The following is a 14333-nucleotide window of genomic DNA, read 5'->3' as shown; positions in this document are numbered from 1 at the left end:
ACCTGAGCCTTCTTCCAATCGTCTGGGACGTTTCCTGTTTGTAATGATTGTGTGAAGATTAGGCAAAGTATCTGGCTTGAGACCGAAACGGTACTTTTTAGTAATTTACTGTTAATACTGTCACAGCCCGCCGAGGATGAAACTTTAAGATTGTTAATGAGTTGGAATATTCCTTCTGGGGTAATTTCAATTTTTGGCATCGCTACAGCTCCAGGTTCGGGCAGTGTTACCGTATCAGTGGTGTTGGTAGAGGAAAACACAGACGTAAAGTGGTCATTTAGAGCAGAAGCGCACTGGTCAGCGTCTATTGGTTCTCCGTCAGCGTTAGTGAGGTTTATTCGATAAGATTGTGACTCAGGGGACAGCATGTGCCAAAATTTGCTGGGATTTGATTGAAGAATTCATAGTAGGTCATGGGAAAAGAATTTGATTTTTGCAGCTTTTAGTTCGGTTAAGTACTGATTAGAGCATGCGCGGTAGCGCTCCACGCAGTTGAACTTTGGCTTAGGCGGGCCGTTCTGTACAAGCGTTTCTTTCGGTTACAGAGTAATTTTAGCTGTTTGTTAAACCATTGGCAGTTGGAATCTGATTTAATGAGGGTAGTATGAATGTATTTGTTTTTGAGGTTAAGCATTGTAGTCTTAAAAAGTTCCCAGTTAGAGTTGACACTTCGTGTTAGGTACGTATTCCTAAAGTTATCTAAGAAGTTGGCGAGCTCGTGATTAATCGCATCAAAATTTGCTCTCTTGTAATCCGTGATTACCTTCCGTGTGGGTGATTTCTTTTTAAGCGGGGAGGCGATGCAAATATGGATTAGGTTGTGGTCACTAAGACCAGGGAGCGAATTAATGGTTTTTATGTCGTCAGGGCACGAAGTTAGCAGGAGGTCTAGTATGTTATTGCCCCTGGTAGGGCACGTTATAGCCTGGTGAAGGTTAAAATCAAGGGCAGTGTTTAAAAATTTAAACGGCGTGCTGCACAGTTTAAAAGGCGTGCTGCACAGACGCAGCACGCCGTTTTTTCTGTAGACACACATTGGTTGAACTTTATGCGTCTGTTGTCTGTCTATCAATGCCGCAACTGTGCCTCCTTCCCATTTACAACTTTCCTCTTTCCCTTCCTCTTTTCTTGCTTTTTCCCACCTTCTGTAGTATAGTTACGACATGTTATTCTTACTCTCCCCCTCTTTTACTCTCCCCGAGAGCTCTCATTGACGCGGGTGAGGAGAAAGGGAAGCCTTCGGAGGCGAAGTGTGTATAAGCGTTTTTCTGTCTATTCTGAAATAACCCCTGAAGAAGAAAGGTTCTCCTTTCGAAACTGTTGGGAACAATAAAACCCTTGTTCAGTGTTTTCCAAGTGTCTGCACCCAAGTCTTGACCTATATATATATATATATATATATATATATATATATATATATATATATATATATATATATATATATATATATATATATATATATATATATATATATATATATATATATATATAGTATAAGTAAAGAGTCGGATACACAGCAAGAACAATAACAAACAAGGTTTACTTACGTAGCGGCAACGGGACTTGCCTTCATCAGAGTAAAGTTACATGATTTTGCTGTCGCAAACCTTTCGAACACATTTCTTATATAGGTTTGCAGAAAACTGTGAGACGGAGCGGAAAATGTTTCGGAAATGGAGAGTGTGCATACAGTCGGGCTACGCCTATGTTACAACAACAACATAACGTTGTTGTTTTATTTATTTAGTTATTTATAAATAACTGTATGAATGGTGTTTCCGCGCTTATACGGTCTAATGATGGTGCTTCCGTCGTTTCAACTGGCAAGCTTTCATGAACACAGGGCGCCGTGCTAACCACTGCTTTGACACACAAATCCACTACATCCCGGACTGACGCGCAAAGGAGAGTAGAAAAACGACGAAACCCGAAGCTTGTGTAAACATTCTCTCCTTTCTCTGGCCCACCAGCCGCCCACCCCGCGTTCGCCCGCGCAACGGACGTCATTCCCGAACACAAGGCGGGGAGGGCAAGACAAACAGACAAGATGGAAGACAGATTGTGTTTCTCCCGTGGAAACCGCTTCTGGGCAGAGCGGCTGCCCACCAGGCGGCGCCCCGGTCGCATTAACGCTAGTGGCTCAATACAACGCGAACGCCTTGTGTTCCTTTTCTGGAATTCCCGTGAAATGTGCCACGCGGCTGGCAAACGGTCCAGCTGCTTACTAGGAGCCACAGACAGAGCGGAAAAAATGGGGCATGGAGCTGCTACGACGGACGTTTGCTCGAAAATAACGTAAGGACAAAAAATGAACGTTTCAACATTTTGAATTTTTTACCCTCGGCAACACACTGTACTGAAATTATTGATATTACTCGCAAACAACTACGGTTTCCAAGCGAATATAATAAGAGCAAGTCTACGAGAGAAGGAAGTCTACAGTGCTTCGTTGTCAAACATAAATAAGCGAAAAAAAAGTGCAACTGCTGGACCCTTTCCCCTTCCCCCTTAAGTCTAAACACGTGTGGTTCTTACAGCCATGCTCGAAAGCGTTGTACGCGTGTCTTCCGGTGGTCTTTAAGAACCAAACAATTCACCGAGCTTAAAGTCATAGACATTATGAAGAATATCAGGGCTGATGTGCAGTGTAAGGTTCCGACTTGTAGCTTAATTGGGCTCCTTGGGAGAAACATATATAAGGGGCGCTTTCGCCCTATTATAGAGGCGTTATATATACACACGAAGCGCGTAGAATGTTTCCCCTATTATTTCGAAGGAACCAAATGCGGCAGAGATTTCGCATTAGAAGAGAATTTGGGGCACGATACGGGTGATGCGCAGGCGGGAGAGTTTCTTTCGTGTGTCGTCCAATTACGCGTTTTAAAAAAGCACTCGCTCCAAATCATTATCCGCATCTTTACATCTTTACCGGTGTCCTGGGAGAAATAAAAATGCTGCGCATTGTTTTAAATCTGCAGGCGATTGGGGACACATCAGGGCTGATGTCTGGGCGCCAAGTTTTGTAGTTGTGGGCTAAGTAGGTCCCTTAGGAAATACAGTAATCCCTCGTTATAACGAAGTCAGCAAGACGGCGAAAATTTTCGTTATAAGTGGTATTTCGATATAAGCAACCACAGGAAAAAATCTAAATCAATTGAACTTTAATTACGCCACAACTGCGAGGAATCAAAACACAATGTGTACAGTGAAGCAAAACTTTATTCACGTGCTATAAAGGCTGTGAGTTTTGGCTGTTTCGAGTTTTTGCCGGGTACAAGCAACCCCTGCTCCCATTTGACAATGAATTGCATGAGGCTGTGGTCGCTGCCCAAGCATTGAACTTTATTTCGTAGCAGGCGTAAGCACTCCCGCGTATGCGCCATAGTAGGCTCCTCGTCTACCGGCTCTTCGTCCTCGTCGGGGCCACCAACAACAGTGTCAATTATCTCCACATCCGACCTTGGGATCGACCACGGGAGGCGTAGCGTCAGTCACGGCAAACGTCTCGAAGTCACCTTCTACCTCTCGGTCAGCAATTTTATGAACAGCCTCGTGCAAATCGCTGCACGTCCAGTCCTCATTTAGCTGGTCATTTTCAGGGTCGCTGATACGGGCGCGGGAAAAGCCTGCGTGCGCAAAGCAGTTGGCTACCTTCGAAGCTGCAGGTTCTTTCCATGAAATTTTTGGCAAATGTATCGCACCAAGCAAATCAACGTTGTATCTCTTGCTGGCGTCATACGCTGAGAGCATGCATGCGCCTCAAAACAGCCTTGCGGTACATGTAGCTCCTGGGTGGTTTCAATGATGCACTGATCCATCGGTTGCAGTATTGCGGTTGCGTTTGCAGGGAAAAATTCCAAAGCGATCGCCATGAGGTTGTCGATGTTCCCGTGGCTAGGACAATTGCCAGTTATGAAAACCACTTGCCGATGCTTTGCGTTGAACCGCCTATAGATAAGACGGTTGTGGGTACACAGCGCAATCATGCAAACAGCTGATTGGGGGTACACAGCGCAATACTCAAAACTGACAGGTTTTACACAAGGGAATTTGCTTGATCACTGGGCAATTCTTTTCCGAGTTGTGTGGCTGTAAAGTTTTCAAAACAAGTTTTCGGCTCCCCTTTGTCGACGACACTGCTAATGCTGCAGTTCAAGTGTCGGTGTTCGCGCACCGTCAGGTCAACGCCATTGACCAGCGTGTAGGAACAAAATTCAGTGACACTACCACGTACTTTGACTGTTTGTCTTAGGGTCGGATGGCGCGAATCGAGCATGACCGGCTCGAAAAATCCGCCAGCGCTCGGTGACGGCCACGCTCGCTATTTCGCTCTAAGCGTGTCACGCTGTTCGTGCGCTTCGAGTAAAGCGGCCTAAAATGCATGCGTTTGGGTTGGGACCACAAGAAATTTTGAATAAAGCGATATTTCGAGTAAAGCGATTTCATTATAACGAGGGATTGCTGTACTACGGAATCCTAGTTTCCCTCCTATTTGAAGAGGCGTTCTATGAAGCGCGTCTGCCCACTACCCTGAAGGAACCAGATGGTGTACACAACTCCAATTTACAGGAAATATGGGGCCTGTTGTTACTGATGTGCCGGCTAAGTTTAAAACGCGTAGCATAATGGCACCCTTCTGCCAAAATTCAAAATACAAGTAGTTGAAGGCCTGAGCATTTGTTTCACGGGCCGAGTGACTGTTTGCCCGCTGTCGAGGCCCATTTCCACAGGACATTGACGATGTCAAGGGTAATGATGTGCGAGAAGAGTTTAAAGTTCTTCGGTTAATTGCGGCATTAAAAAAAAACCAAACGCCCCTGTCTTAAGCGAAAACGTAAAACACGCAAAGCTTGATTGCAAACACGCACTGGACAACGGCAACTGAGGCTGAGCTTCATACAACGCACTTTATAAGTACATCTGTTTAATGTTGCTTCTATTTATATAATCTCTTTCTTTAATTTTGTAAAAATTTAATTTTTAATTTTAATATAGATTTTAACGTTGAATTTAATTATATATGAAGTGTCGATTCTATTTATGTTACCTTGATAATTTATTATTGTTTTTTTTTCTAATTTTTAAAATTGTTTTATTATCTTTACGCTCACGAGCGCGTGCCCGCATAACCGCCTGCTCTTCGGCCGAACGAATCACCCATGTCCTACCCATAGACCTGCAAACGGGAATTCAGGTCGTCATCGTCCTCAGACTCCTTAAGCTGGGCTTTACTGTAGCGTATAGCATACACACATCGCACGTTCGTCAGTTATTTCAACCTTCGCTTGAAAAACGCCAACGGCGGGGCGCCAAAGCGTTACACGCATATTTTCCAGTGTTTTGCGGGAACTAATCGCTGCACCGTGCATAAAGTTGCAGGGAATCAAGGGAGTGACGTGGGGGTTAAAGTTTGAGATTTTTTCTGGTAAATAGGCTCTTTGGAAGAAAAAAAAAAAGCTTAATGCGCGCTTTAGTCGTATTCAGGGGCGTGATACTGATCATGTAGAATGTTTTACACCTGCTCCGAAAGAGCTTGCGCTAATTTCAAATTTGCAGGGGGGAGGGGGTTGGCGAATCTTCTTTTGGGTGTTTTAACACGTAGAAGCTGCACCTAGGCTTTAAGGTACGCCGTAGTGGGTTGATGGGTTCAGAGTAACTTAGCTCACCTCAAGACCTTTTTTTATTTCTCCCCTCCACAAAAAAAACAAGAAACATGCTGGGAATTGGAAGCATGTTATCGACGATGTGCAGGCAAAGTTTAAAATGCGAGAAATAATTAGTTACTGAAAAAAAAATATTCCACAAGCCCTCGAATGCGTTATAACGCATGTTTTGCGAAGCGCGTGCATGACTTGTCCAGATACGCGGAAGGATGGCGTGGGTCACAAGGCTTCAATTTGCGAGAGATGGCGGCGGTTCTGCTATGGGTTATGTGCGGTACACTTGTAGATGCTTGGAGGCTTTTTCCGCAGCTTTACTTCAAATGGGGTTCTTGTTCTAAAAGGTCACACAGGTCTGGTGTGATTTTTTGTTCACTTTGTGTCCATCTTTTGGTTTCATGATTTCGTTAAATTATGCGCACGTTCTCGTGGGGAAATTACCTTGTTCACGATTTTCCCCAATTTAAACTTGGAGATAGCTGCATAAAGCATTAAAAAAACCTAGAGGATAATCAATCAATCAATCAATCAATCAATCAATCAATCAATCAATCAATCAATCAATCAATCAATCAATCAATCAATCAATCAATCAATCAATCAATCAATCAATCAATCAATCGTTTATTAACGTGCCCAGGAACAGCCGGAGGGCCTTTGCTGGCGTACGAAGAAAAAAAAAACAGGCAATGAAAGATGCCCACACCTCACAAGTAATGCAATTAAAGGACAGCGTTACAGACACACACGCGCAAAAAATTACACACTGTCGTACACCAGAATATACATGCACCCACAGAAAACACAAACACATACATACACATAAAAAACAAGTACAGTGACTTGCAGTAAGGCATGTGACACCACGGCAGTGGTCGTCATACACAGATAATTTCCAAAATGTGCATAAATGTTAACAAAGTTTAGTTGTACGGAAACGGAGTGACTCAAGATAGCTTAATGTAAAAAAATGATCATGGAAGGAATGTACATGTAGAGAAAACCGGACATTGAAGAAGGGGAATATATAAAAAAGACAGTCTTATGTTGTCATTACTTCATGCTCAAGTGACCGCGCGTGAACAGAGGACAAAAAAGGCCACTTACATGACAAGCTCACAGACATGTTTGCGGAACTGTGTCGAGGAATTATTCAATATGTCTAAATATTCGGAGTACTGATTGTACGTACACTGGAGGCGAAACATGGGGCACAAGCCACGCAGACAGCTGGGATTAAAAAATGCGTCGTGTCTTCTGGTGAATTTTTGCGACACATGGAGTGTAACATGTTGCAGCATTTCACCACAAGACACTGTGCCGTGAATGATTTTGAACAGGAAAAAAAGATCAGCCTTAATATGTCTGGAGTTTAAGCACTCTAGCATCGGTACAGAGAATGACACAAAAGTGTTATGGCTAGCAAAGCGATGATTGAAGATAGATATAAACTTTTTCTGGACACTTTCAATATGCATACAGAGTGTTTTGCATGTGCTAATCCATACCACAGAAGCATACTCGAGATGCGGATGACAAATAATAATAATAATAATAATAATAATAATAATAATAATAATAATAATAATAATAATATACAGCAACCACCCTAAAGTGACCCACGAGATTGGAAAAAATATAAAATCCTTCAGAGGAGACGACGAACAGCTGTGCTCATAACAGCTGAGCTAAATACCTCCATCACATACGCATAAACGGCTCAACAACAGGCCCGTTCGGTAACAGACTCCACTTGCAGATTATAAGCGAACGTGCCCTAAATCTTAGCATTTGGTGCAATGAAGTTCCAACCGGTGAATTAGACACACCATCAGGGGCACTATCCAGCGGCCTTCCCACGAGGGCCTGAATTTTAGAAAAGTCTGGATGACACCTTGCCTCTGTGTCTGTGGTTGCGGCCGCAGTGGAGCTCCTGCAATGTACCCAGAACCCTCTGACGGCGCTGACCTATTAGGCAGGAAAAACACTAGTGTCCAGGTTCAAAGCCATACCCGTTGAAAAAGTAGCACTTTGAACAAACGCCGTACCGTGTAAGCAATCTCAATTGGCGGTACCTCGATCGAGACAGCCACAGAGTCGCGTAGGGCCCGCTAACTGTGCACAGAGTCCATGCAGGGGCGAGTTCGAGTTTCAGGACGAATGAACATAGTCCGCTTTCAAACGCATACGGCCGACACTGAGCTACACGGGCGACGCAAGTCAAGTATCGAGACACCATACCCACAGATTTACCATACCATGGACAGAACAGCTAGTTGGAGAAAAGCACAAACCTGGGAACGCGAGGTGCTGCTCCGATGTCTTCCTGTTCAGTGGGGCACACAGAGTCAGTGAAGTATCGCGTGCGCGTTAGCTCAGCCACGCCTGGGACGAGGAGAAAAACACGCGGTGCCGCTACGCGTCCAGCACGGCTGCTCGGCCAGGTTCGTTGTTCCTGAGCAGCTGTTGTTAATCCCGGGTACTATGCTCGGCTTGCGCGCGCGCCCAGTGCGACTGGAGTGCCTCTCACTGCAGCATGTTGTTGCCTTACTTTCATTATATGTATACAGACGGAAAAAGCGGATGCGCTACGTTTGGTGCGCGCTAACGTCATCCGTAGGCACTACGCAATGCACAGAGCCTTGCCGCTCCGTAATGTCGAGGCCAGTTCAAGAACGCATGCTTATTTTAAAACGCAGTTAGTAACCATGTAACTCCGGCGTGACGTCATGCCGAAGGCTTGCTGACGTAAACTCCCCTTGTGGCTCCGGCGTGCCGCTTTCGTCGAGCCGAGGCCCATATGTATCAGCTGTAGTTTCCGCGATTCCACAAAAAGCAAAAAAAAGCGGCTGCATGAATGTACCCGAGTTTGGGTTCAAACTTTCACGTACTCTGGAATATCAAGCGACGAAAACTGCATGTGGGCGACTTCCGATTCTCTGGAGAACAGCGGACTGCGAGAAACGTTCCGCATATCTATGGCTTGAACGTCTGCTCCGCGCATTTTGTGAACAACGAGTGCCGGAAATCCTACCTAAATGTTGAGGCAGAACCGCTCCTTTGGGGTGTGGATTACCTACGTAAAAGCGATCGGCATTGCGTAGGTGGTGGTGGCAGCGGTTATGTAATGGATGTCGATACGTGCCCCTATACTTGGCGGCCGTAGCTATCTCCCGCCCTGCCTTCAGGGTGGCAGCAAAGCAGAAGTAACGAGGAACCGCTGCCACACGAGAGTTACTGCCCGCGCGCAGTTAACACAGATTGGCATCTCGTGCCCGATGATCTTGGTACGGTCATTGCGACTGATGTAGTAGGGTCTGCGCTACAAGTGCGATTCTGCTTGCGTGAGAGATTTGTGTTGTCGAACTGACTTCACTTCCCCCTCCCTTCCACCAATCCTCCGCGCCCTCACTCTGCCGTCCCGTCAGCTTTCGCCGAGGCTTCACACACAGATGGTCCAGCGGAAGAGGCTAGCCAGACACAGACAACCGCTAAGTGGGTGAAATACGCCAGAAATACTAATCGTACAAATAGATGCATTAATACTGCCGGGTCACCACTGGCCCTGGACATTTAACGGCACGCGGCATTCCATTCAGCCCCGTCTAGCGTGACGGCATTGTCTGGCCCTATGACGTTCAATACAAGCGTCTGTCCTTCCGTTTAACTCCCGCCAGTCACCTGCTGTGACAGGCTCAATCGGTATTGCACGCGTTCATAAAGAATGCAACGTTGCTTTATTACCAGTAACTCTGTTCAAATTTTTTTTTTGCTGTGAGTTAATTTTTATGGCGCAGCCCTATGGCGGCCGCCGCTGGGCTGAGCCGCGTCGCCGTCGTAACCGAGTGAACGATGGCAAGACCGACGAGGGAAAGAAAAACCGAACGATGAAAGAAAGCAACGGAGGAGAGTATTGCGAAATTGGGAGAGGGAGGTGGTTCGCCGTGGCGGCGCGAGCCAGCGCTCTCAAAAGTAGTGCGGTGGGGGAGCGGAGGGGCCAGTATCCTGTTCCCGCACGAGGCGCTCGACGGCGTGACGCTTGCCGAAAACGTGAGGGGGGCGTGTGGGTGACTATGATGTGCGTCCGCTTATGACGCAGTTCGCGGTCCCTTCCTCAGACGCACTTCGCGCCGCCGACGCAGAGGCTCATAATCGCTACCGTCAAGAGAACCCATGAGTGAGTGCTGCCTCAGCGCACTGCTGCTGCGCCCAAATATTGCATTAGGAAGTATAACCGCCAGCCAATTTTTCAACGCGATAACGTTATTAGGCTCATTTCTCGGTTTTTCCGTGCCTGCTAGCCGTCCGCTAAAGGGAGAGGAGGGAAAACTTGGCCAGGAGATAGCGAAGGGGGTAAAGAACCTGCGGGCGACGGCCCCAAATGTGCTCATTGCAGTCTGCACCGTGCCGGAGGTGATGAAGCAGGGCGTGCACACCGAACGGGCAGTACTCGCTGCTAACAGCGAGATCGTGAGGCGCGGCAGGGAACTTGGGCTTGAAGTGATAGACGTGAACAGGGTAGTGGGCAGCATCGGACATAGGCAAGCTTTTCAGTGGGACGGGATTCACTTCAGCCCCAGGCTAGGAAACAAGGTGGGGTGGCGCTTAGGTGGGAGAGCGGTAGCTTTTTTAGGGGGCCCCGCGCAGCTAAGGAAGGCAAACTAAGAGACAAAGGGGAAGAGAGGGACACATTCACACTCAACGCTGGGAGGCAGCCAGGCCTAGAGCTAAGCGGAGAACCTACAGACGTAACTGAGAGCGTTGACAGAAGCCATTTAGGTGGAAACAATGGAGAAAACAATTTTGTAACAGACAAAAACAGACCCCGTAAGCGGAAAGGGAAAAACAAATGCAATAAATATTTAATCAGCTACATAAATATGCAGGGAGGCAGAAAGCCAGATAAGTGGGTGGAAATTCAAAAGCAACTTGAACGGGATGGAATAGACGTGTACACTTTAGCCGAGACTCACCTCCGGGACCTAGAAGCCCCACCTGTCATAGACAATTATGTCTGGGAAGGTTGCAACAGGACCACAGGAATGAAGAAAGGGGGAGGTGTTGGCATGGTCATTAAACAAGGGACCGACTGGCAGAGAGTGCATGAAAGCTGTAAAGAGCATCTATGGGTTAGAGGCACCATAGAGGGGAAAAATACGTGGCTAGGAGTAGTGTATCTGTGGACCGGAAATAGTGCTAGGGAGGAAAATGAGGAAATGGTAAACTGTTTGAGAAGAGATATAAATGAGTTCAAAGATTCGGGTGAAATAATCATAGTTGGAGATATGAATGCCCATATAGAAGGTTTGGGTGGATACACAGACCACTACGGTTCTCTAGTGATAGATCTATGTCAGGAAAACCGGCTTGTAATAGTAAACACGGAAAGCAAGTGTGACGGACAAATAACGTGGGAAAGCGGTAACCGACAGTCGAGCATAGACTACAGTTTAGTGTCCGAGACAGTATACGGAAGGCTGCGGGAAATGAGGATAGATGAAAATGAAACAGACAGCTTAGGAAGCGACCACAAGCGGTTTAGCTTGCACTTTGGAGGCGCAACCCGGACAAATGTAGAAATAGGTACAATAGGAGGAACTAATTTGAATAATGAGCAGTTAAAGATCATCGCTGATAGATTGGAAGATGAAATCAATAAATACCCAGGCAAAAATTGGGATTACGACGAAGTTATTGCGTTCATAAAGGGTAAGATGAATGAAGCAAAGCAACGAAACCGATGGAAAGGGAAGAGAAAGCCGAGAAGCTGGTGGAATAAGGAAATAAAAGAGGCTATTGACCAGCGAAGAAAGGCGTCGAGAGAACATAAAGAAGCAAAAAAAACTGGTATGGAACCGGAGGTAGTGAAGGAGAAATGGGATATCTACCGTGGGAAAAAACTAGAAGTGCAGAAAATGGTGCAAGCAAAGATCAAGCAGAAAAGCGACCAATGGATGGCAGAAATACGGAAGAAGGACAAAAGCGCATCCAAGAAGTTTTGGAACCATGTAAAATCACTAAGCTCAAAAAACGATAACCATCGAAAATTCCTGATTGATGAAAAGGGGGAACATTTAGAAGGAGAGCACGCGTTGGCGCATATTCATCGAGTGATTAGTGAGAAGTTTAGGACAATAGTGGTAGGGAAACCAGCACCGATAACATCAGCGCCACAAAAAACTGCGGAAAGGGAAATAAGTTTGAGCAGCCTTGATTGGAAAAAAGCAGAGCAAAAGGTTTCCCCCCAGACCGCAGTGGGCCCGGACGGAATACCAATGCAACTGATAAACCTGCTTGGACCTAAAAGTAAGGAATCGTTTATGAGGGCAATAGATGAGGTGATAAAAACCAAACAAATACCAGAGGACTGGTTAGAAAGTAGGATGAATTTAATATATAAAGGCAGAGGAGACAAAGCCAGTATTGATCCATACAGACCACTCACAGTAACGTCAGTGGTGTATAGATTCGTAATGTAGGCGATAAAATCAGAAATTCAAGCATGGATGGAAGGAAATGAAATACTTGGGGAACTGCAGAATGGATTTAGACACGACAGGCGACTGGATGACAATTGGTTCGTGATAACGCAATACATTGAAATTGCGAAAGCACAGAATAGACCACTATGGATTACGTTCTTGAACATTAAAGGGGCATATGACAACGTAAACAGAGAACGGCTGTGGAGAATGCTGAAACTCCAGGGATTAGATGACGAGTTAGTACAGTTCCTTATAGCAATCAATAAAGACAATAGAGTACACCTTACTTGGGAAGGACAGAAATGCGCCCAGCAGGTCAACATCCATCGGGGACTGAAACAGGGATGCCCTTTGAGCCCAATACTGTTCATGCTTTACATGGCAGGGTTAGAAAAGAAACTGGAAGAAAGTCAAGTAGGGTTTAGCCTAACCCATATGCTGCAAGGCGAAGTGGTACAACAGCATATTCCGGGAATGTTATACGCAGACGACATTGTTCTTTTAGCTGATAACCAAACCGATATGCAGCGGCTAATAAATATTAGCGGCCAGGAAGCCACCGACCTCGCGTTAGATTTCAGTGCAGTAAAATCAGGAATAATGGTTTTCAATCACGCTACCACTGAGGTAGTGTCTATCCAGCAAGGCGAATTACCTAGAGTGAAGAAATATAAATATTTGGGAGTGTGGATACACGAAGGGGATAACTACTTAAGAACTCACGAGGAGCAACTTAAGGTTAAGGGAAAGCGAAACGCAGCTATAATGAAGCATAGAGCTCTGTGGGGGTATAACAAATATGAAGTAGTAAGAGGAATGTGGAAAGGAGTAATGGTTCCGGGTCTCACACTTGGGAACGCTGTACTCTGCTTAAAATCAGACGTTCTATCAGGCCTTGAAGTAAACCAGAGAACGGTAGGACGTTTGCCCTTAGGCGCGCATGGAAAAACAACTAACGAAGCAGTTCAGCGAGATATGGGCTGGGCGTCGTTTGAAGTTAGAGAAGCTCAGAGTAAAATATGCTTTGAGATGAGGTTGAGGGCAATGGATCAACGAAGGTGGGCAGCTAAGGTTTTTAGGTACCTATCTTCGAAAAGCGTGGACACGCAGTGGTTAAGAAAGACTAGAAGGCTAACGATGAAATACGGAAAGAACAGTGGAGAATCCAAAACAGCCAAGGTAACCAAAAAAGAGGCAAGGCAGATTGAAACGAATAAATGGAGGGAGAAAATGGAAGCTAAAACGTCGTTAGAGATGTACAGGGCTGAGAAATTGAACATCAAAAAGGAAAATTTCTACGATAATTCCCAGGGCAGTGCTTTGCTTTTTGAGGCTAGAGCAGGTTGCCTGCGAACTAAGAGTTTTGTGGGGAAGTATTTACAAAATGATGGGGTATGTGTGGTCTGCGGAAAAGAAACAGAAACTATGCGGCACATATTGTTAGAATGTGAGGGTATCCATCCAAATCTACATGAAGGGAATATTGGGCTTCCAGAAGCCCTAGGATTTAAGGGTATCACAGAGGAAGTTAACTTCGAGGCTGTCGAGGGGACGAAAAGAAGATTAGAATGCTGGTGGACGAAAAGCAGAGAGGGGAATATTGCTTAGGACAGTTACCACCTGTAACAGGGAAAAAAAATCGCGCCAATCCACCCCGTGAATGTGGTTGGAAAGCAAAGCTGTAAACGGCACCTATAACGATTACCCAAGCGACGTCACTTAAATTCACCCACATCCCTCTACAAATAGTAAAACCAGAAAGAAGTGAAATTCACTTAACCACACTATTTATTACTTCAAACAGATATTCGTAATAAGGTTAAATCAACGCATGATGCATGACGGTGTTTGGTTGAGTTGTATTGGTGAAGCACAAGAGTGGAAACTTTTTTTATAAAATTGAAGTAAGCTCCAACCCGGTGTTAGACGATCTGACTTCTCCGTCTCTGCACCGCGGAGAGAGGCGACGAGATTTGCGGCAGAGAATGAGGAGGAGGAGTAGGAAGAAATACTTCTATTCAGATTTCTGAACGGCCCAGTGTACAGCCCTGGGGAGTGATTCGTTCTTCTGTGGGGCCCATATGCAGTCCGCGCGGCCTGTGTTCTGTCCACCCTGTGAAGCTGGGTAGGTAGAGAGGGCCTGGACGGCAGCATCTCCCATTGCTCTTTTTGGGTAGTTGACGGAAAG

At 45.7% G+C, this 14333-nt stretch overlaps 1 protein-coding gene across 1 annotated transcript in view; it reads right to left on the bottom strand.

The window, feature by feature from the left end:
• The window catches only part of LOC144156053 (uncharacterized), a 43935-nt gene extending 35652 nt beyond the window's left edge, over positions 1-8283 (bottom strand). The window contains exon 1 of the mRNA XM_077687834.1: positions 7955-8283. The gene's annotated coding sequence lies outside the window, so the exon portion shown is untranslated. The remainder of the gene's footprint in view (positions 1-7954) is intronic.
• Between the last annotated feature and the right edge of the window lie 6050 nt (positions 8284-14333).

The sequence above is a fragment of the Haemaphysalis longicornis genome, unplaced genomic scaffold, assembly GCF_048455015.1.
Source record: "Haemaphysalis longicornis isolate Haplotype H1 unplaced genomic scaffold, Haemaphysalis longicornis Haplotype H1 scaffold_1, whole genome shotgun sequence".
Lineage (NCBI taxonomy): Eukaryota > Metazoa > Arthropoda > Arachnida > Ixodida > Ixodidae > Haemaphysalis > Haemaphysalis longicornis.
This window is presented reverse-complemented; position numbering and strand designations above follow the sequence as displayed.